The sequence below is a fragment of the Acartia tonsa genome, chromosome 4 (genome assembly GCF_053477335.1).
Source record: "Acartia tonsa isolate MP-2025a chromosome 4, ASM5347733v1, whole genome shotgun sequence".
Lineage (NCBI taxonomy): Eukaryota > Metazoa > Arthropoda > Copepoda > Calanoida > Acartiidae > Acartia > Acartia tonsa.
This window is the reverse complement of record NC_137263.1, coordinates 57218663-57241017: the sequence shown is the minus strand read 5'-3', so window position 1 is coordinate 57241017 and position 22355 is coordinate 57218663. Positions and strand designations below refer to the sequence as shown.

Here is a 22355-nt window from a genome sequence, read left to right as displayed (position 1 = left end):
TATTTACAAATTACCCCTTCAGTGAATTAAAATTAAAGGTTGAAACGTTTCAACACTTAACTAAATGAATCAACCAATCAAAGTCCCCAAATTTGTTAAGCAAACGAAGAAGAAAACGTTATTATAAAACTTTGGAGACTAGTGTAATAAACAGCCTATTGTTCCCTCTCTCTCTGCAGTAATATTTATTAAATAAGAACATCCAGAAAAAGGTCATATAATTATATAGTCTAATGCTTTCAGGTGCTTTATTTTGAGGGGTTACCCCCCCCCCCCCCATCACTTCAAGAGCCTCTAGATGCGTTAAGGGGATGGGTATAGCAAGTTATATAGGAACTTGAAAAATGCTTATTTATTTATTTTTTGCACACATGTACTTATTTATATTGCATAGATTATTGCAAAAAATAATAATCAGCTAATTACCTTTTATAGTCAGTAGACCAATCTAACCCCCAAATCCACGCTTTATCAGAAATACGTGTATTTTGAATGTTACAAATTAATCTTTTATGTTAAGTTAGGTTAAGAAAGATTTTAAAAAGTCCTGTAGGGGTTAAAAAAGTTGTTGGAAATATTTGCGATTTTCCTTTAACCTTAAATAAATTGCAAACAATTGATTTACTTATATTTTCATTATAACTAGCGGCAGTGCTCCTAGCATCTAGAGAGTAGGAAAATAGCCTAAAACCAAACTAAGATATAAGAATTAAATAGCCTAAAACCATTCAGGGATCTATAAGAGGCTTCCATAAAATGGAGAGCTCAATCTATTCAGTAGTGCTTAAGCCAGAGACAAAATAACCCTTACTACTTTGTATAATAGGAACGTTGATTTAAAGTAAGATTTATGAGAACCCCACAAGATTATAGCTTCCCGCAAGAGCCAGAAACACCAGAGATCTTAAAGGATAAGACAATGGCCAATTAATTGATGTACACTCTCTATGATGATACACAAAAATACACCTTCTGTAGATTACAATTAGTGGTTGAAACGCTTGAACACACAATTAAATGAGCCCACCAATTGAAATTCCCCGAAATATTAAGCAAACAAATTTTTGCGGTTTACTTATGTTTCTTTAATAATAGATTAGGTAAAATAAGGTTTATTAGAGCCCCGCAAGAGCCATAAACAATTTGTTTCTTCAATAATATATAAATTATGGGGGTGTTTATGGTCCACTATTGATTATAGGGAAACTTACTTATAATAATAATCTAATGCACTGCTATCTAAAATGATAAAAAAACTAGTTACTAAGCCTTTAACTCCAAGGACAATTTAAATGCAATTGGAGCGACCCCCCCACCCTTTTAAAGGGATCTTAAGGGATAAGACAATGGACGTTAAATTTATGTAAATGTCTCTTCTAAAGATTAGAATTATTGGTTGAAAAGTTTCGACACTGCAGGTTTGAACCAATCAAGAAAAAACTTTGAGTACAAGTATAATTTACAGTCCAATGTCTTCTCCCTCCCGGCCTCTAACCCCACTTCCAATAGAGATGTAACCTCGATGGGCTCTTGTAAAGAAAACTTTACTTAACCTATCCTAACAAACTTTTAATTTTCAACAAAACAAATATTTGCTGTTTCAAATATCTTAATTTATTTGGTATCGACCTTCTTAAAAGTTATTTATCGCCTTGTATTATAGACAGCTTTCCGCGGATATTAAAATAAAAGAATTATAAGATTCGGACCTTCTCGATTATCAAAACTGATATCAATACAATATTTTAATATTCGTGGAAAATTATATTAAATACGATGCTATACATGATTTTTCAGTATGGCTGAGAAACAGTTCTAATCTAGCGGTTATTAATCAGTATCGAAGCCATATGGAAAGTGTTCATCCTTGTTTTAAATCAATATTTTGTCAGAAAAAAAATTAATTATAAAATTGCAAATAGTCCCGTTATCAAGAAATTGTTTAAAAATTTAAAATTTTAAATCTCAATCAATAACAATTAAAAACTAATAAAAATTATCAAGGATAATATCTAGAAATTTGTAGCGGAGCTTTAAAGTAAAAATATTATTTTTTTTATAATAAATTCAGGTTCTTTAAAGCCTAGAAAACTAAAATTGCCTGTAATTTGAAGTATTTTGAAAATTGAAAATAAGAAAACCTCAAAAGAAAACTTGATATTAAAAGTTGAAAATTATCTTTCCGACTTGATTAGAACCAGTTCTCAGTCATACTTAAAAATCATGTATAGCATCGTGTTACATACAATTTTCCACAATATTAAAATAAAATCATAAAATTAATACCAGTTTCGTAAGCCTGGGCCTTCGGCCCCTTGTCGCTAACAAAACTGGTTTTAATCTAATAATTTCTAATATCCGCGGAAAGCTGTCTAGAATACGATGCGATAAATAACTATAGAAAAACTGCGCTATTTAACTTACCAATGAAAATCTATTGAAAATAAAAAAAATTGTGGTAAAAATTGACTGTTATTTTTCTAATGCTATTGTAATAATATAATTATTATACTTCATAATTAAATTTTTATATGCGACAAAATTATTGTCCTGATTTTTAGACTTGTAAATTATACTGGTCCCCAAAGTTTTATAAACACTGTCTTTGATTCGTTGGCCTAAAACTTCTTAATTTGTAAAAACTCGCAGTGCCTAAACTTTTCTGCCAATAATTTACTCTGCAGAAAAGGTAGGTTAATATTGTTTATTATAATTGGGGATGTACATCAAATTTATTGTCCATTGTCATATCACTTAAGATCCCTGCTTACTTTATTACTGTATATAGAAATTGCAGGGAGGGAGGGGACATTGGACTGTTAATTATATTAGTACCCAAAGTTTTAGAAACACTTTAATATTATTATTTAGCTTAAAAACTTTGGGTACATTTATTTAATTACCAGTATCCAAAACTTTTTTATCAATAACTTTAAATTATAGGGGTAATTTTAATTATCATCATTGTGGATCAACAGCAATTTATCTTACATTGTCTTATCCCTTAAGATCCCTAAATAATTGTTTTAACGACTTTATTTACAGGGATCTAAAGGGATAAGACAATGGTCGCTACATTGTACATCCCCAATGATGAAAAACAAAATTATCCCTTCTGTGGATTAAAATAAGTTGTTGAAAAGTTTGAACACTTAACTTAATAAGCCAACCAATCAAAATTCAAAGTCCCCAAAGTTGTTATGCCAACGAATAAGAAAACGTTATTTCAAAACTTTGGGGACTAGTGTAAAAAACAGCCCATTGTCCCCTCTTTCTGCGTAATAAAGGCATAGAGCAAAAAGTGCTTTTCTGCCTATAGAGTATATAAACATATAATTATAAAATTGATATTTAACAGTACATTAATGTGTAGCTTTTAGACAGAATTAGGATTTTTATTCTTAATCATAAATGAAAGCATCGTATTATAGACAGCTTTCTGCGGATACTAAAAAAAAAGATTGAAAGCAGTTTTGTTAGCCTTAGGGGCGTATGGCTTCCAGGCTAGTGAAATTGTCATCCATTGAAATTTGAACTATCAAAATTAAGTTTTATTAGGACTATATACTTTTTAACAGTTTTAATATGTGTAATAGAAGTATATGTATTAGTAGTTTTACAAGTAATACATTTCATCTCAATAATGATCACTTACTAATTTTCACTTTACTACAATGAAAGTACCCGTGTATCCGTACTTCTGTGTGTAGCGAAGGATCTCATTAACCGCTGAACCGATATGGTTATTTTTAAAGAAAAGCTTTTTGTTGGTCCATTAAAGACAGTCATACAGATGGGCAGTTACGTAGATATACGTACATACAATATGCTGAACAGACTAAAAATCGATGTACAGACAGACGGACAAACAAACAGACAGACAGATGGACACACAAACAACAGACAGACAAACAAACAGACAAACACATAAACAGACAGATGGACACACAAACATACAGACAAACCCACAAACAAACAGACAAACAGACAGACAGACACACACACAGACAGAGAGAGAGAGACACAAACAGACAGATGGACACACAAACAACAGACAGACAAACAAACAGACTGACACACAGACACACAGACAGACATACAAACAGACAGATGGACAAACAAACATACAGACACACACACAAACAAACAGACAGACAGACAGATAGACAGACAAACAGGCTGACAGATACACATATAGACAGATATACAGACATACAAACAGACAAACACATTAACAGACAGATAAATACACAAACATACAGACACACACACAAACAGACAGATGGACAGACAAACAGACAGCCAAACCCACAAACATAGAGACATACATACAAACAGACAGACAGATACACAAACAGACAGACAGATACACAAACAGACAAATGGACAGACACACAAACAAACAAATGGACAGACACACAAACAGACAGACAGACACACAAACAAACAGACAGATACACAAACAGACATACAGACAGACAGATGGACAGACATACAAACAGACAGACATACAAACACACAGACCTACACACATACAGACAAACACAAAAAACAGACAGACAGACCCAAAAACAGACAAGCAGACACACAAACAGACAGACAGACACATAAACAGACAGACAGACACACAAACAGACAGATGGACAGACAGACAAACAGACAAAGACATAAACAGATAGATAAATACACAAACATACAGACACACACACAAACAGACATACAGACAGACAGATGGACAGACACACAAATAGACATACAGACAGACAGACAAACACACAGACATACAAACAGACAGACAGACACACACACACACAGACAGACAGATAGACAGACAAACATACAAACAGACATACAAACAGACAAATGGACACACAAACATACAGACAGACAGACACACACATACAAACAGACAGACAGACACACACACAGACAGACAGATAGACAGACAAACAGGCAGACAGATACACAAACAGACAGACATACAAACGCATAAACAGACAAATAAATACACAAACATACACACACACACACATACAAACAGACAAACATACAAATAGACAAACAGACAAACAGATAGACACACAAACAGACAGACAGGCACACAAACAGACAACAATACACATAGAAAACAATAGAATTGGTATAAACAATTTAATAAAAATAAATTAACAGTTACTAATTGTTTAAAATGCTAAATTTTAAGTTTAAAACAAATAAATTATGGTTATATTAGCCAAAAAAATTAAAAAAACTTAAGGGATAAGACAATGGATGGAATTTTAACTTTCAACAATGGCATGGATCTTAATGTATATTTCCTATTATGATCAACAAATATACCTCTTCCATGTATTATAATTATGCGTAAAAGTTTTATCTGTGTCAATTTGTACAACCCAATTAACTTATTAAGAGTTAATGATTTTACCCAGCGAACGATTGTTTATTAAACTTTGGGTACCAGCATAATTTACAGTCGGATTTACCCTCTGTCCCTACAATTTGCCCCGCAGGGTTAGAGCCCCCCCCCTCTCCTCCCAACAGTGGCTAGAAATAGAAGAAAAGCTACTGTGAAAATATGACGAAACCCGCAACTTCGTTTCCTTCACATGAACCTGGGCAATTTTGTTAATTATCATTGGAGATGTACTTAAATTAAATTAAAATCCATTGTCTTATCCCTTATGATCCCTGTTTCAAAACCAAAGGTTGCTAAAAATATAGGCGTGGCCTTATTATAGTAGACGGATAATAATAGACATATATTTTTTCTGAGCTGGATTTTTAAATCATTTCAGTGGTAAGCCAGATCGGGGTGAGCCGAATTTCAGCCAATCACAGCGCGGCATTTCATAAAATGCTGTGCTCTCATTGGTGGAAAGTTGGCTCACCCCGATCTGCCTCACCACTAAAATGATTTAAAGATCCAGCTCTGGGATCTTAAGGGATAAGACAATGGACATTAAATTGATATGCATCCCCAAAGTTGGTGACTAAATTACTCCTTATGAGATAAACTTGAAAGTTGAAGGTTTTGGCACTACATAATAAAATCAACCAATGAAAATACTATGAAGTTTTTGAGCCAACGAATAAAATAACGTGTTTATAAAACTTTGGGTCTATAGTTAGGGGAATAAAAAAAACATTGTTAAAGTTATTTGTTGCATCGTATTATAGACAGCTTTTCGCAGATATTAAAATGAAAAATTATAAAATTAAATCAATGAATTAAATTTTATGATTTATATTTTAATATTCATGAAAATTTGTCTGTAATACGCTGCTATATATGATTTTCAGTATGGCTGAGAACCGGTTCTAATCCAGCGGATATTAAATGGAAAATGTTTCAATAAGTAGATATCTATTTTATAATACTCAATTGCCCGGATGCGATACTTAATTTTATAGTGTGGTTGTTTTCAAAGGGGTTTAGGGCGAGGGCAATAGAAAATATATCAATCGTCGTTCAAATTCAAGAATTTTGTATAGATATTATAGCTTGAAATAGTAGGGGATGTAGGGGAAATATTTCATTTACATGATCATTTTTGTAGGTTTAAAAGCAATTAAGATTTAAAGATTTACATATTATATACAGATTTCCGCGGATATTAAAATGAAATATAATAAGTTTTAAACCAGCTTTATTAGCCCAGAGGAGCCGAAGTCCCTGGCTAACAATATTGGTATTAATTTTAGGATTTTTATTTTAATATTCGTGGAAAATTGTCTGTAATAAGATGTCACACATGATTTTTTAGTATGAATATTTATCGGATATTAAACAGTTTCGATGCATACTGGAATAATTTTAAAAAAGGCTCAAACAAACATAGAAAGTAAAAATAGAGTAGCTTCGCTATTGTGTTTAAATGACGGACTTACGAAAATAATTTCTGAGAGTAAAGAAAAATTTTAATAAATTATAATTAAGACAACAGCGTATAAGCAAACAAAAAAAAGTAAAAATAGAGTAGCTTCGCTACTGTACGTGAATAACGGACTTACCACAATCATAAAAAAATCTCAAACGAACAAAAAATGTAAAAATAGAGTAGCTTCGCTTCCATTGCAAAATGACGGACTTGCCACAATCATTTCTGATGGTTCAAGAACGAGGCATTCATGTTGTCTGAAAAATCAGACATATGACGTCATAAAAATGAAGATGAGTGTAGAAATAGAAAAAAACCTATTCCTTCAATTTTTATGACGTCACTTGGCTGATTTTTGAGACACTTTGTTCAAGAACAATTTTAATAAAAAAAATTATTTTTACAAATGCAAAAACAAACAAAAAAGTAAAAACAGGATAGCTTCGCTTCCATTATGAAATGACGGACTTACCACAATCATTTCTGATGGTTCAAGAACGAGGCATTCATGTTGTCTGCGGGCTGACCCTCCGACTCGCTTTCCAAAACTGAAAAATAAAAATAAAATATTAGAATAATGGATGTAGAACATTCGTGAATTTAATAACAAGGGATAAATTTAGGTTGCTAACATGGACATCATTTATTGATCAGTTCATTCATCCAGAAGATATTCAGTTCAGCATTCCATCAGTTCAGCATTCCATCGGTGATGGTCACACATATTTTAGTGTCCACGTAAATCTACTTTCTTCCCCATCACCCCCCCAATATAGCTGAGCGTGAATCACCTCCTTTCTTAACTTACCGCAAACCGCACCTAATTGTACTCACCGTACATTTACCTAGCTTGCCTGCCAGCACCATACATCGCAGACCAATAGGATAACAGATATAACCACGTGATACATAGAGCTAGAAAACTATTGGCTACAGGTCCAGCCAACCATAGTGAACATTAAATCACGTGACAACTCCAGCCTGGTGATTGGTCAATTAAACAATAAGAACGAAAAATTGTGAACACGTGCACCAAGTGAACACGTGCACCAAGTTAAAGTGCATTAGTTTAAATACTACCGATAAACACACAAGTGAATTTCACAAGCTACAGGCCAATTTTTTGTCTATGATATTTTATAATTAAAGTGAAAATAAATTAAATTGACCCTTTTTACATAATTTCACCTATCTTTCAGAACCAATCACCGAAATGGCGGAATCGGAGTCAAGTGACAAAATTAAGGACATAGTTTTCCAATATGCCAACCGCTCCAATGGCAATATTGGAGCCACAGTGCTCGTCAACATCCTATCGAAGATTATGAAAGGTGAAAACAACTTTAACACCTCAGACCAGCTCGATAGAATCAAGAAGATTGAAGATGACCTGGAATTATTCAAGCAAGGAGGCGGAGACAATCAGGAGAAGATCCAAGCAATCCAGAACAGCATCGACAACCTGAAGAGCTCAATCCAAAAGTCCGATTTAGCACTGAAGACCAAGGTAGATGAAATGATTATCCACTACGACAATAGAGTGGAGAAATTAGAGCAACTCTCCACCCTACAGATCCTACAGATCAACGAACGCGAACGGAGGGACCGATCTTTTTCGATCAAGGTTCACAACTACGCAGACTATTCAACATCTGGCCAGCCGCTAGTGCAACATATTTTCGATAAACTGCTGAAACCTTGCCTTATGGATGCTAACAAGCACGGAGAACTAGATGAAGTCCCTGATTCCTGGATGCAATGCATAGAATACGGCCACCCATTAGGCAATAACAGGGACACAACAGCTCCACGCAATTTCATAATCCGGCTACGCTCAAGATACTACCTGGACGCAATATTGAAGCACAAGAGAGCTCATGTGGACGGCCTTAACGAGCAGAACCTCTCCACCAGCAAATCATACGCAGAGTCAGTCCGGTCTGGGAAGCTCTATCCATGCAGGATAGGTATAGATACCACTGCCCTTGACAGAGATGTACTGTCCTGGCTCTGCCGTCACAATGAGGTACACCGAGCATACCTGAGAGGTCAACGCATCGTATTCAGCCTCAGAAACAAACAGCAGCAATTTTTCACTGTTCAGAACCCATATGGTCGTACACTTAAGGAGCTTATCTCCCCGGTGATCGATGAGAAGAAGTGGATAAGATCCAAGAACAAACAGAGCCCTTTTGCACAGCCAGCCTACATTAACGGTCGTTCTAATGAAAGGCACCTGCTTGATATGCTAAACCCAACGAAACAGAACCCCCTGCTAATGGATGAGGAAGACGACCTAACTGAGGAAGTCATCATAGATGGAGTGACAAATATCGAGGATACAGACAACAGCAGGAAAGCAACGGCGGTTAATAAGAAGAGGAAACATGCGTTCACACCGCTTAAACTGTTCGATGAAAACAACAGAAGCCCAGCCGTGAAACAGCTGAAATTCAACACCCCCCTTCAGAACAGATTTGGAATACTACCACCAGAAATTACGCTGGATGCAGAGGACTCAATTATACGTCAGCTACCACAGGGTGGACCACTGAAGCAAAGAATTAACGAGACGAAGGAGAAGATTAATGCGGACACGGCTAGCTTATCGGACAAGATGGTAGACAATGCTATGGTGAGTGAGATAGCTCTCACCCTCATCGAGAGTGAAATGTCCGACCTAAAGAAGAAAAAGGATTCCAGAGCTTCCTCTGCAGAGAATACTAGAAACACCTCCAGGAATGTATCCCCGTCCAACGATACAGCGATCAATGATACCTCGACAGAGGCCATCGAAGATGAGGAACCGAAGAAGCAGAGGAAGCCGCGAACATGCCGCAGCTCACAGCAGACCACCGGTAACTGATTAACCACTCGCGGTTCACTAACAGTTGGAACTGCGACACATTACCTGATTAACCACTCGCGGTTTTTACTAACAGGTCACTTATATACCTGACTAACCACCCGCGGTTTATTAACAGGTCACATACATACCTGACTAACCACCCGCGGTTTATTAACAGGTTACTACTCAACTGATTAACCACCCGCGGTTAAATAACAGCACCCGGCTATTTTATTATCATGCATTTGGTGCTAAGTTAGTTAAAATAAATGCGGGCAAATCTTCATAACATTAGGCCACCCGCGGCAAGTCATATCCACCCGCGGATTAGTAATGCGGGTATTATAAATTATAAATCATAAACTAAGGACCCCAGGCCACCCGCGGCAGGTTTTGATCATGGCAGCATTATGTCATATGAACATTAGGCCACCTGCGGCGAGTTAGGTCCACCTGCGGCCCATATAATCAAGCAGGTCCAATCGGCAAGTTTTTTACTTAAATATAACATAGTTTCTTTAGTAAATATAGTATTTAATAATGTATATCATTTAAATGTAACCCAGTAATATTTGTTCCATTTTTTTATTACCGATCGACATAGTGAATATTAATTAATATCGCATACTTTGCAAAAGTCTAGCTAACAAAAATGTGCTCTTAAATTACATAAAGGGTGTTAATATTTACGTCTATAATATTTAGTTGCATTGGCACTTCTTTTGCCTCTAGCGAATTAAGAGCTAATGATTTATACTGTTTACATACACCCCAGCAAATAAGTAATAGTTTTTCACGCTTTTCTTTTCTTTCCTTTTTACAAATCGTACTACTTTCTGTCCGACAAAATCAATTTATTAAATTGTATTTTACTAAATCATATAGTTGATTTCTTATCTTTACATAATCGAATAGTTTTGGCTGACATAATTATTGTATTGATTTGCATTTTGTTATTTTGTTAAATCGTATAATGTCTAAGTTTTAACTGATATAAAAATATTTACTCGAACATATTTTTTTTGCTTTTAATCACGTAGATTTTGAAACCCAGCAATAATCTAAATCTTTATAATCTAAACTGATATACTCTTTTTTTACAATACTGCTATTTGATATAATTTAAATTGTCTATGTTTATTTTCTTGAACTGAACTGTAATTATTTTTCTTCTTCATATGATAATATTAATTATGACTGTATCCAATATATTAGGTACCTAAGCGGATAATTTAAAACTTTAAAAATCTTTGATTGAAAGAGGGGAACACACGCATTCAGCGTGGGGGGGGGGGGAGGGTAGAGTCCGAGGAGACTGAGATGCAATTTGACCATTTTACCAGACCCAAAGTGGTTCCCTTGGGGGGGGGACCGGGGGCGGGTGGGAGGGGGAGGGGGTGGACCAACAGGGAAACATGCTTGGTCGGCCACGGTGTCAATAACATTAAGGTGTGTAGTAAATTCGATTTCGAAATAAGATTTAAGACATTACAATTTGATGGAGGATGAAATAGTAGCTAATAATAACAATAATGATGATGATATTAATGTATTGAGAGAAACGGTTCGTGCCGAGGTTAGGGCCATTAATGTCGACGATAATAACGTAGCAAATCTACATCAATTAATTGATAGGAGCATTCTTGAACTTAATGAAGACTTAAGATTAGATTTGAAATGTCAAGTTCTTTACGGCAACAATTACTTAGAATTTGTCGAGGATTTTAATTTACCTTCATGCGATTATTATAGTGAAGAATCTATTAAAGACTTTATGAATTCTACAAACACAAAATATTTGTCTACTTTTTCTATTAATATTCAGTCCATCTTGAGCAAGTATAACGACATTTCATTATTTATAGACAACTTAAACTCAGGGAAGTCTAAAGTAAATATCTTAGCAATGCAAGAAATATGGCACTCGGTAGACCTAACATTTAACGGATATCAATATTTTAAGAAAAATAGGACGTTAGGAAGTGGAGGAGGAGTAGGCTTTTTAATAAGTAAGGGTATAGCTGTTACAGTATTGAACGATGAAGAATTTTTTAGAGACCGAATATATGAATGCATAACCTTAAACATCACTATAAGTAATCAGAAATTTATATTACTCAATATTTACCGTCCCCCAAATACACCAGGCATAACTAGGAATGCAGCCATTAACGATTTTCTGGAAATACTTGAAGCACATTTAGACTTTTTGAGTAATCATAATATACCAATAATTATATTTTCGGATTTTAATATAAACCTTTTTAAATTAAACCAACCTAATTCCGAAGCCTGTTCATTATTTAATAGCTTAATATCAAATGCATTTATCCCAACAATAAGTAAGGCCACTAGGGTAACAAATAATACCTTTTCATTAATTGATAATATAGCCTGCAAAGACATCATAGGAAAAGTAGATTTATGCGGAATAATACCAACCAATATTTCAGATCATTACATGTTAGTAAACCTAATCCAACTAAAAAACCCTCCAAAGAATTCGCATAAATCTTCTTCTCACTCAAAAAGAACTTTCAATGCTGAAAATCTAGAAAAATTTAGGACAGAGCTAGCGATTACGGACTGGAGAGAAGTGATGAATGAAAAGACAGACGTAGACAGAGCATACACAATATTTATTGAAAAATTTTTGAGTATTATGAATAAAAACATTCCTTTAAAACCAGTTAACAATAGAGAGCGCAACACACCGATAAACCAACATATGGACAAAGAGTTAAGAAAATGTAGGTTGAAAAAAAGACAACTATTTTTAGCAAGTAAAAATTCATTAGAGGACGCAGAAAGATATAGAAGTTATAGGAACAATTTCAACAGGGCTAATAGGAAAGCAAAAAAGTTACACTATAGAGAAAGAATACTCGATGCGGGTGGAAATTCTAAAAAACTTTGGGACGTATTAAAGGATACAATGGGGACCAGTAAGAAGGACACACGGATAGAATACATTGAAACCGAGGGTACTAAAATTTATAAGGACATTGAAATAGCAAACAAGTTTAATGAATACCTAGCGAATATTGGTCGTAATCTCACTCCACTGCTACCCAAAATTAATAGTAGCACTTTCCATAACTACCTACCTCCCCCGTCGGAAAATAGTTTTTTTATAAGACCAATAACCGAAAGGTTTTTATTAGAACTAATAGGAAACATGAAGCATAAAAAAAGCTCTGATGACAACGATGTCAGTATATACCTAGTCAACTTTGTAAGAATAACTATAATTAGACCGCTTTTGCATATAATAAACCTTAGCTTTGAAACAGGCAAGATGCCTGATAAGCAAAAGGTCACAAGGACTATATTAATTCATAAGAGCGGACCATTTTTCTTACTCGATAATTATCGAGGTGTCTCATTAATAAATAGTTTTTCAAAAATTCAAGAAAAATGTGTATATATACAATTAATGGACTTTCTACAACAACAAAGATTCTTTAATAAATTACAGTATGGATTCCGACCAGGCAGGTCAACTTATCATGCCATTTTACATCTAGTCAACAAAATTACAACGTGTCTTGCATCTGGGAGAATCGCCATGGTGGTTCTTCTAGATGTAAGAAAATGTTTTGATATGTTAGATCGTAGTATTCTCTTAAAAAAACTTGAAAATCTGGGGGTTAGAGGACATGCACTAAAATGGTTCGAGAGCTACTTTAAGGACAGACGCCAAAAAGTTTTTTATAAAGGAATAAATTCAAATAACACTGTAACGATTGATTGGGGAGTTTTACAGGGGTCAATATTGGGCGTTTTGCTTTTCTTAATTTATATAAACGATATTAATGCATGCTCGGAAACATTATTAAGCTATTTATTTGCAGATGATAATTGTGCATTTCTAGAAAGCGATAATTTAACGAATCTTATTAATTTAGCGAACACAGAATTACCTAAATTATTAGCTTGGTACAGTAATAATAAACTCCTCCTCCACCCGAAAAAAACTAAAATATTAATCTTTGGACTTCCCAGAAATGATCGTTTTTTAACTAATATAGACCTAGGTCTTTTAAATGAATTCCCGGTTTATTTTGATATGAATGATGAAGGGCAAAATTCCCCTGAGAAAATTACCAAATTAACGTTAACCCCGAATGAAAATGAAAAATTTTGTAGACACCTTGGAATTTTAATTGATAATAAGCTGACTTATAAATATCATCTCGACAACTTAAGGATTAGGATAAGTAAAATTATATTCTCAATGAAAATGATGAAAAATTTATTACACAAACGCCATCTAATTTTAATATATAACGCATACTTGAAATCTTTACTAGACTATTGTTCCCCATTATTTGTAGGAATTCCAGAAAGTTATATTAAACCTATTATGAATCTACAAAAAAAGGCAGTAAGAATAATATGCAGAAAAGAGAATAGGGCTCATACTAAGGATTTATTTATTGACTTGCAAATACTCCCCTTCAAGAAATTAATACTATATAACACTGCCAGATTCATGTACCTTTATAAAAACAAAAAGGTACCAGCAACTTTTGACAATACCTGGAAATTAAATAGAGACATCAGAAATAGAGAGTTAAGGAACGATAACGATTATCATGTTCAATTTACAAATCGTTCCTATTTGAAAGCATTACCGCTCTACCGATTTCCAGTAATCTGGAATAATTTACCAGCTGAAATCAAATCAGTAGAGAACAAGAACGAATTTAACAGGAAAGTGTTCTTGCATTTATTATTAAGATAGGAAAATGGCTGCGCAATTTTAGCATATATAATTCCTTATTTTAATTTTAGTTGTAAATTATAATTACAAGGTCTAGCAAAGCATTGTTATGGAAAATTAACTGACATCATATAGATATGTGTGTACTTTTTTTTTTTTTTTTTTCTTTTTTCTTTAATTTAAATTAAATTTACACAGTGAAAATTGACGCAATCGCAATTACCTCATATATTACGCAGTTTATTTAAACTCTTAGGCTGCAGTTCATAAATTGCCAACGGCAGCGACACTTTTCTACCAATTAAAACTTAAAAGTTGTTTACGCAAACACTTCATATTTTGTCGAATAGATTAAGTAATGCCAAAGTTCACACAGCCGATTTAAATACTTATTAACAAAAATTTTCTCTTCTTTTTTCAAACGAACAAGTTTAATTATAAGAGCAGCTTTGGATCTATCTATCTAACAAGTTAAGTTTATTTAAACTCTTAGGCTGCAGTTCATAAATTGCTAACGGCAGCGACACTTTTACCAATTAAAACTTAAAAGTTGTTTACGCAAACACTTTATATTTTGTCGAACAGATTAAGTAATGCCAAAGTCCACTCAGCCGATTTGAATACTTATTATCAGCAGACAAAATTTTCTCCTCTTTTTTCAAACGTACAAGTTTAATTATAGAGTAGCTTTGGATCTATCTATCCAACAAGTTAAGCTCAACAATTTCATTTAGTCGCAGACGTAAACAATCTATAATTTAATAATTATTAAATCGAATCTTCCATGGTGCTAAAACACTTAATAACAAGTGGACTAAGTATAATTATAGAATAGCTTTGGATCTATCTAACCAAAAAAGATAAATATTTTGGAATGACTAGTTTTTAGCCGAATGAGTCTTTATTAATATCATTGTTCGTTTTATTATTCATATAGGAGTATTCAAATTAGTTTAATCATTTTTTTTGTACATAATAGGATGGTGAATATATATATTTATTTGTTAATATGTTAAATAAACTAATCCAGAATCTCGACGCTTGGCTCGCGTCGCTCCTCGTGTTCTGACTCGGAATCCTCTTCGAAGGTGGGGCCATCGGAATTCTCGGATTCAGCACGGGAGGCGGCGTCGTCTCCAGCGGCATCGTCTCCAGCTTCGCCAACATCGGACCTAGCTCCGGCGGATCCAGCCTCTGACTCGGAATCCATGGACCAGTCATCATATTGGCCATCTAGGCCGGGCTCGCTGTCACTGATCTCAATGGTCGACTCGAGGTCCAGCACAATATCATACGCAGAGGTAGCCATTAAGACTGCCTCCTTGTAATCATTGCACTGAGCCTCGAGGACCGACAACTCGTGTTGGTTATCTTCACGCGAGCGGTCGACAGTAGGCATAGCATCGCCTAACAAGCGGTGCAGCCGAATGCCTTCGTCGACAAGTCTGAGCGACTCGCGGTTGGGAATCTCTTGCAGACCTGCGCGAAAAGCTAACCTACACGCATCGCGGAAGCTAGTGCGCAGGCCCTTCCCAAAATAATACCAGTCAGCAATTTCACTCGAGTAAACTATCGGCGGAGCTGGCAGAGGATCTGGAACCGCAAAGGGAACGGGGCCGCCAACCTCGGGTTCGGGAGAGGGAGCCAAGACTTCCTCTACAGCGTCGATCAACAGCCGCAGGTTGCTATGATCAACCATAACAGAAAAACTTAATATTTAACTTATCGGCAGATTTAAAATTAAAAGTAACTTGATGGTAATCGTATGAACACTGGAAGAGCAATGATTAGTTAACAAGAAAGTCGCAATTAAATAGAATTAATCATGTCACGTGACATGTCCCGGCAAGCTTTTACAAATAGGTCTAATTTACCCCCATTTTTCATATTAAATAATAATAAACAAAGACAAAAACCGGCCGGGTCAAAAATCAAATTGCGCAAAGGCAGCTTCCTCCCCCAATGTCATTCTTTTTTCTCCACCCCCTTTCATTATTACCACCCGGGTCAACCATTTTTCAAGACGACACTTTCGGCTTCTTTGACCTCACACCTAGTGAATATTTAGTCTTGTTGTCAAAGGGATAAAGGGGAAGGGATGCTAGGGACGGATTTCCCGGGAACATAGTAACAACAACAACGCATGCCTATAACATATGGGTCGTATGCTCGTCAAATACATTGTTGTATGAAAAACGAATGCGTGTGTTTATGTATATGTATGTTTTTGTGTTTGTGCGTAGACAATAGCCTCACTGGCCACCCAAAGCTCCTTAGCCTCCCCAATTTGCACGTTTCCTGCTCTACCCCAATACTAATATTAATATCATCATACTACCCAAAATATTCTAAATTCCTGGAAATGTTAAAGGTTAAATTGAAATTCAACGAATTTTTATACACATATTTTCCAATTTTTAAATATGTTTTGTTTTACAAGAATCTAGCCCAAGGTCAATTTTTTCTTCACTCTTTGCTTTAGTCTCCACAAAAACTTCAATATTCTAATAATCTTAAAAATGTCTTAACGATGCCTTGAATTCAGAGATCGAATCTCCACTACACAACTTACAATTTTAATTAAATAATTTTATTTGACACTGTGGGTCATGACTCGGTCACTTCTACATGACCGAGCCAAATATAACCAACGATTTCACTAGGAACCCCACCTTCAAACCCCCCCCCCCCCCCCCGTCAACCCACTAATGGGAAACCAACGGTCACATGGTCACACCGTGTTCTTTGACGCTTGGATCTGGTGCACGTCGCCTTTTTCAGGATAAGGACAGCACGGTGTGTGGACTAACCAAATGGCATGTCGGTCCTATGGACCATAATCACAGCAGTGATTGGTGTGATATTGACATATTATCACAACCACGACATCCCCTATAGGCAACCAGTAGATGCATGATATATGGATGCAATTATACTTTAAATATAACTTATAAATTTAACTGTAAATTGTAATAGTACTTTTGTAAACGGATGGACTAACAACACGCACAGTGTTTTTACTCTATCCGTATAGCCACACGGCTATTTTCCAATGTAATCATTGTATTCTTCTGTTTTTCCGAAATAAATTATTATTATTAAAAAAAAAAAAAATAAAAAAAAAAAAAAAAAAAAAAAAAAAAAAGGAGAAGGAGTAAAGAGGTTGGATAGGGGAAATAGTTTTTTAGCCAGCTACGAGTTTCACTTTATTAGAGTACATAATAATCTGGTGTAAAATCCAAGATAAAATAAATCCATTATCAGAACCTTATTTCAAAAGTAATATTTAACAGGGAGAAAGGGATGGGGGGAAAGTAACAATTTCTTCTCCATCCAATTATTACAAACTGTACAATTATTTATTATTTTACCAGGGAGGGAGAGGACATTGGACTGTAATTTACACTAGTACCCAAAGTTACCTACCCACGCTATTTATTCGCTGGCTTGACAATTTGATTTTTGGTTCAAAACTTATAGTGTTCACACTTTTAACCAATAATTTGATCCATATAAATCTTATTTTCGTGGGGCTTTCCTTATCAATACCTAACCTAACCTCTGATAAAACAAATTTATCTTGAGAAGACCCCACCCCTCCCCCATTGTTGCATCCTGTTTAAGCGGATTTTTGAACAATTAAATTTTAACATTTTCGTTTTTAGGTTACATAAGGCTATTTTTAACCCCCCTCCTTCCCCCTCAGATTTTTTGAGGATTTAAAAAATAGGAGGTGCTTTCCTTTAAAAAGCCTATCGAACACTGAACCCCCCTTTCCCTTTATTCGGTAAATAGAAGTAAAGATACTGTTATTAATTAACTAAATGGATAAGACAATGGCCGATAAATTTATGTACATCCCCAATGATATTACATAAAATTACCCCTTCTGTAGATTACAATTAGTGGTGAAAATGTTTGGAAACTCAACTTAATGAACTAACCATTCAAAAATAAATAAAAGTCCCCAAATTTGTTCAGCCAACGAATATAAAAAGACTTTATGGACTAGCGTGATAAACAGCCCAAGCAATAGAAGTTAGAATAAGTTAGAAGCAAAGTCATTGGTCTTTTTTTTTGGGGGGGGGGGAGGAGTCATAATTTCCAAATAGCAGAAAATGTTCTACATTTTCCAACAAATCATTGATAGACGAAGAAAGAACCTTAAAAAAGATAATTTTAAACAGTTTAAATACTTCAAAATAATTCGTAACGGGATTAAGACACAAGTAGTAAAATGCAGGGATCTTAAGGGATAAGACAATGGACGATAAAACAATAAAAACTAATCATTATGATACACAAAAATTAATGGTTGAAAAGTTTTGACATATTAGGTTTCTAGTATCCAATCATGATTTATAAAAAGTCCTCAAAGTTTATAAACAACGAATAAGAGAATGTAGCTGTCTAAACTAAAAACTACTTCCATTCTGGATGAAGGATCTAAAGGGATAAGACAACATACTACAAATTGATGTAAATCCCCAATGATGATAAACAAAATGACCCCTTCTGAAGAAATTTTTTTAAACACTACTAGTCTGGAACCAACCAATCACAATTCAAGTACTCAAAGTTTTTAAGGCAACGTGGTTATGAAAGTTTGGGTACCAACGTAATGAATCCAATGTCCCCTCCCTCCCTGATATTATTGGACTATTTTATTACAGGTTTTCAACGAGCTATCCGTCAATATGTAAACATACAAATAAACTCAAACTAAAGAAAACAACATCCATAAAAGCGAAGCACTGAAACGGTAAGACAAACGGACATTAACACTTGTATAGTGTCTGAACTGAATAATCATAATATAAAAGTATAAGAGTCGAAGCAAAATTGTAAGTAAATTTGTTTAAAAACTGTTTGATACAGAATATGGACATACTTACATTTTTAGGACTTGATTATAGAGTTGCTTCGCTTATAATATTGTTCTTTGTTGTCCCAGGAATCAATATACCAAACGGATAATTAGATCACATAAAATGTGTTGTTAAAAAAGTAGAAAAATCATAATCAACATGTTTAAAATGGACGTACGGACATTCTAGTAATGATTATAGAGTTGCTACGCTTTCTAAATTGTACCTAACTACTACAGGAATCATCATGCAAAGTTTGAAATCGATAGGACAATTCTAACATGCCTAAATTAACGAATAAAAGATATCTATCTCGGACGGACGTACGGACTGACCCTAATTATAGAAAAGCTTCGCTTTTAAAAATGAGTTGGCTATTATTTTAATGGTTTAAATATGCGTCTACTCCAAAATACCCATCAGCCGAGAAATCAGTCAAAATAATATTTAGGGGATCATCTGCCGTTATCCAGGGATCTAAAGGGATAAGACAATGGCTGATAAGTTGATATACATCTCTCTCTCTCTCTGGCCACTATCAGCTTACAATGGGCAGTAAATGGATGTATATCCTCAATGGTGATAACCAAAATTACCCCTTTTTATTATTGGTAAATTATTGGTTGAAAAGTGTGGATACTACTAGTCTGTAACCATCCAATTATGATTCAATAAAATTACCCAAAGTTTTTGACCCAACCTTGTTTTAAAACTTTGGGTACCAGTGTAATTTACAATCTAATGTCCTCTCCATCTGCATAGAGGGAGTAGATATTTGACTGTAAATTACTCTGGTACCCAAAGTTTTATAAATGAGTTGGCTCAAAAACTTTGGGTACTTTATTCAAATCTTTATGGGTTGGTTAAACCTTTTTAACCAATGATTTTAATGTTTAAAAAGGGATAGTTTTGTTTAACACCATTGGGATTGTTCATCAATTTATCGTCCATTGTCTTATTCCTCAAAGTCCATTATTTTTAACAATATGTTACAATAAATGCGGCTAGCGGTGACTAAAAACTATTTAAAAATTTTCTCTTAGTAAAATGAGCTTTTTTTAATAGCTTAACTATATATTACAGACTATTTATATACTAGAGACGACGTTTTCTAATTTTAGCAAAATTGCTTTTTTTGGCGAACGTTTGTCAAATTGACCTAACTAATTACTCTAATTATAAATTTTGAACGATGCGATGTTATTCTAGCCAGAGAGAATGGGGACAATGGGCTGTTTATAGTCCCCAAAGTTTTATAATAAAGTTTTCTTATTCGTTGGCTTAATAACTTTAGAGACCATTATTGAATTTTGATTGGTTGGTTTATTAAGTTGAGTGTTCACGCGTTTCAACCACTTATTTTGATTTTAAGAAGAGGTAATTTTGTGTATCATAATTGGGAATGTACATCAATTTATGGCCATTGTCTTATCCCTTTAGATCCCGGGATTCTAGCCCCATCAAGAGGTTTACTTAACCTAACCTACCCTAAAATAAGCATAAAAACACAACGAAATAAATAGCTTTTTTACTTATGCATCTGAGGCTATTAGGGCCCTCATATAATATATCCCTTTTTAAAATTACCACTGTAAAAAATATAAATCTTCAAAAATGTTTTTTTCTTAATGGTTAAAAATGAAATATTATGCATACCAAGTTATGATAAACATAAATTTAGAGGGGGACGGGACGTTTATTACACCAGTCCCCAAAGTTTTGTAATAACGTTTTCTTATTTGTTGTCGTAACAACTTTGGGAACTTCCATTGAATTTTGATTAATTAGTTCATTTAGTTGAGTGTCTAAACTTTTCAACCACTAATTGTAATTACAGGAGGGGTAATTATTATTGGGGATGTACATCAATTTATCTGCCATTGTCTTATCCCTTTAGGCCCACTAAAAAGTATTTTTTTAGAGTACCCATGAAAAAGTGCCTACATGTAATATTCTAAACCCATCCAAAGTCCTATTCATCAGTTTCAAGTCTTTGCCAAATTTTTGTAGGGTGGTTTCGAAATATCTGTAAAGGGTATTTTAAGTAAAAAAACAAGGATGACAACATCTATAAAAGCGAAGCACTGAAACGGTAGGACAAACGGACATTAACACTTGTATAGTGTCAGAACTGAATAATCAGAATATAAATGTATAAGAGTCAAAATTGTAAGTAAATTTGTTGAAAAACTGCTTGATTCAGGATAATGTTTATGGACATACTTACATTTTTAGGACTTGATTATAGAGTTGCTTTGCTTATTACATTATATTTTGTTGTCCCAGAAATCAATATACAAAAAATCAGATCAATCGGTTTATTAGATCACATAAAAATTTGTTGTTAAAAAAGTAAAAAAAATCAACATGTTTAAAATGGACGTACGGACATTTTGGTGATAATTATAGAGTTGCTATGCTTTCTAAATCGTACCTAGCTATTAAAGGAATCACCATGCAAAATTTTAAATCGATAGGACAATTCTAACATGCCTAAATAAACGAAAAAAGCTATCCGTTACGGACGTACGGAAGGGCCGACCCTAATTATAGAAAAGCTTCGCTTTAAAAAAATTAAATAAAAATGAAAGACTTGGCCCATAAAAAGACTTATGGGCTTTACAGTGTTGTTTAAGTCCTTAAAAAGTATCAGGTTTTTAATCAGTTTTGCAACAAATTTACTTGCAATTTTGTTTAGACTTATACATTTATCATCTGCTTATTCAGTTGTGACACTCTACAAGTATTAATGTTTGTTTGTCTTATTTTATGTATGTTGTCATCCTTATTTTAATTCGGGAAGACTGTTTGACTGGTGGCATCAAGAAGGGAAGGGATATTGGACTGCAAATTATACTGGTACCCATTATCGTATTCGTTGACTTTAAAACTTTGGTACTTTGATTTATGATTGGTTGGTTCAAAACTAATAGTGTAAAATACAGAAGGGAGAAATATTGTTTACATCTTTGGGGATGTACTTGGGTGGGACTGACAAAATCAGAGGGGACACTGGGCTGGTTATTACACTA

General features: G+C 34.4%; 1 long non-coding RNA gene across 1 annotated transcript in view; it reads right to left on the bottom strand.

The window, feature by feature from the left end:
• LOC145317903 (uncharacterized) overlaps window positions 1-22355 on the bottom strand; it is a 143491-nt gene that overhangs the window by 3217 nt on the left and 117919 nt on the right. Inside the window, exon 2 of the long non-coding RNA XR_013879147.1 lies at window positions 7354-7429. This is a non-coding gene — a long non-coding RNA (uncharacterized LOC145317903). The remainder of the gene's footprint in view (window positions 1-7353; window positions 7430-22355) is intronic.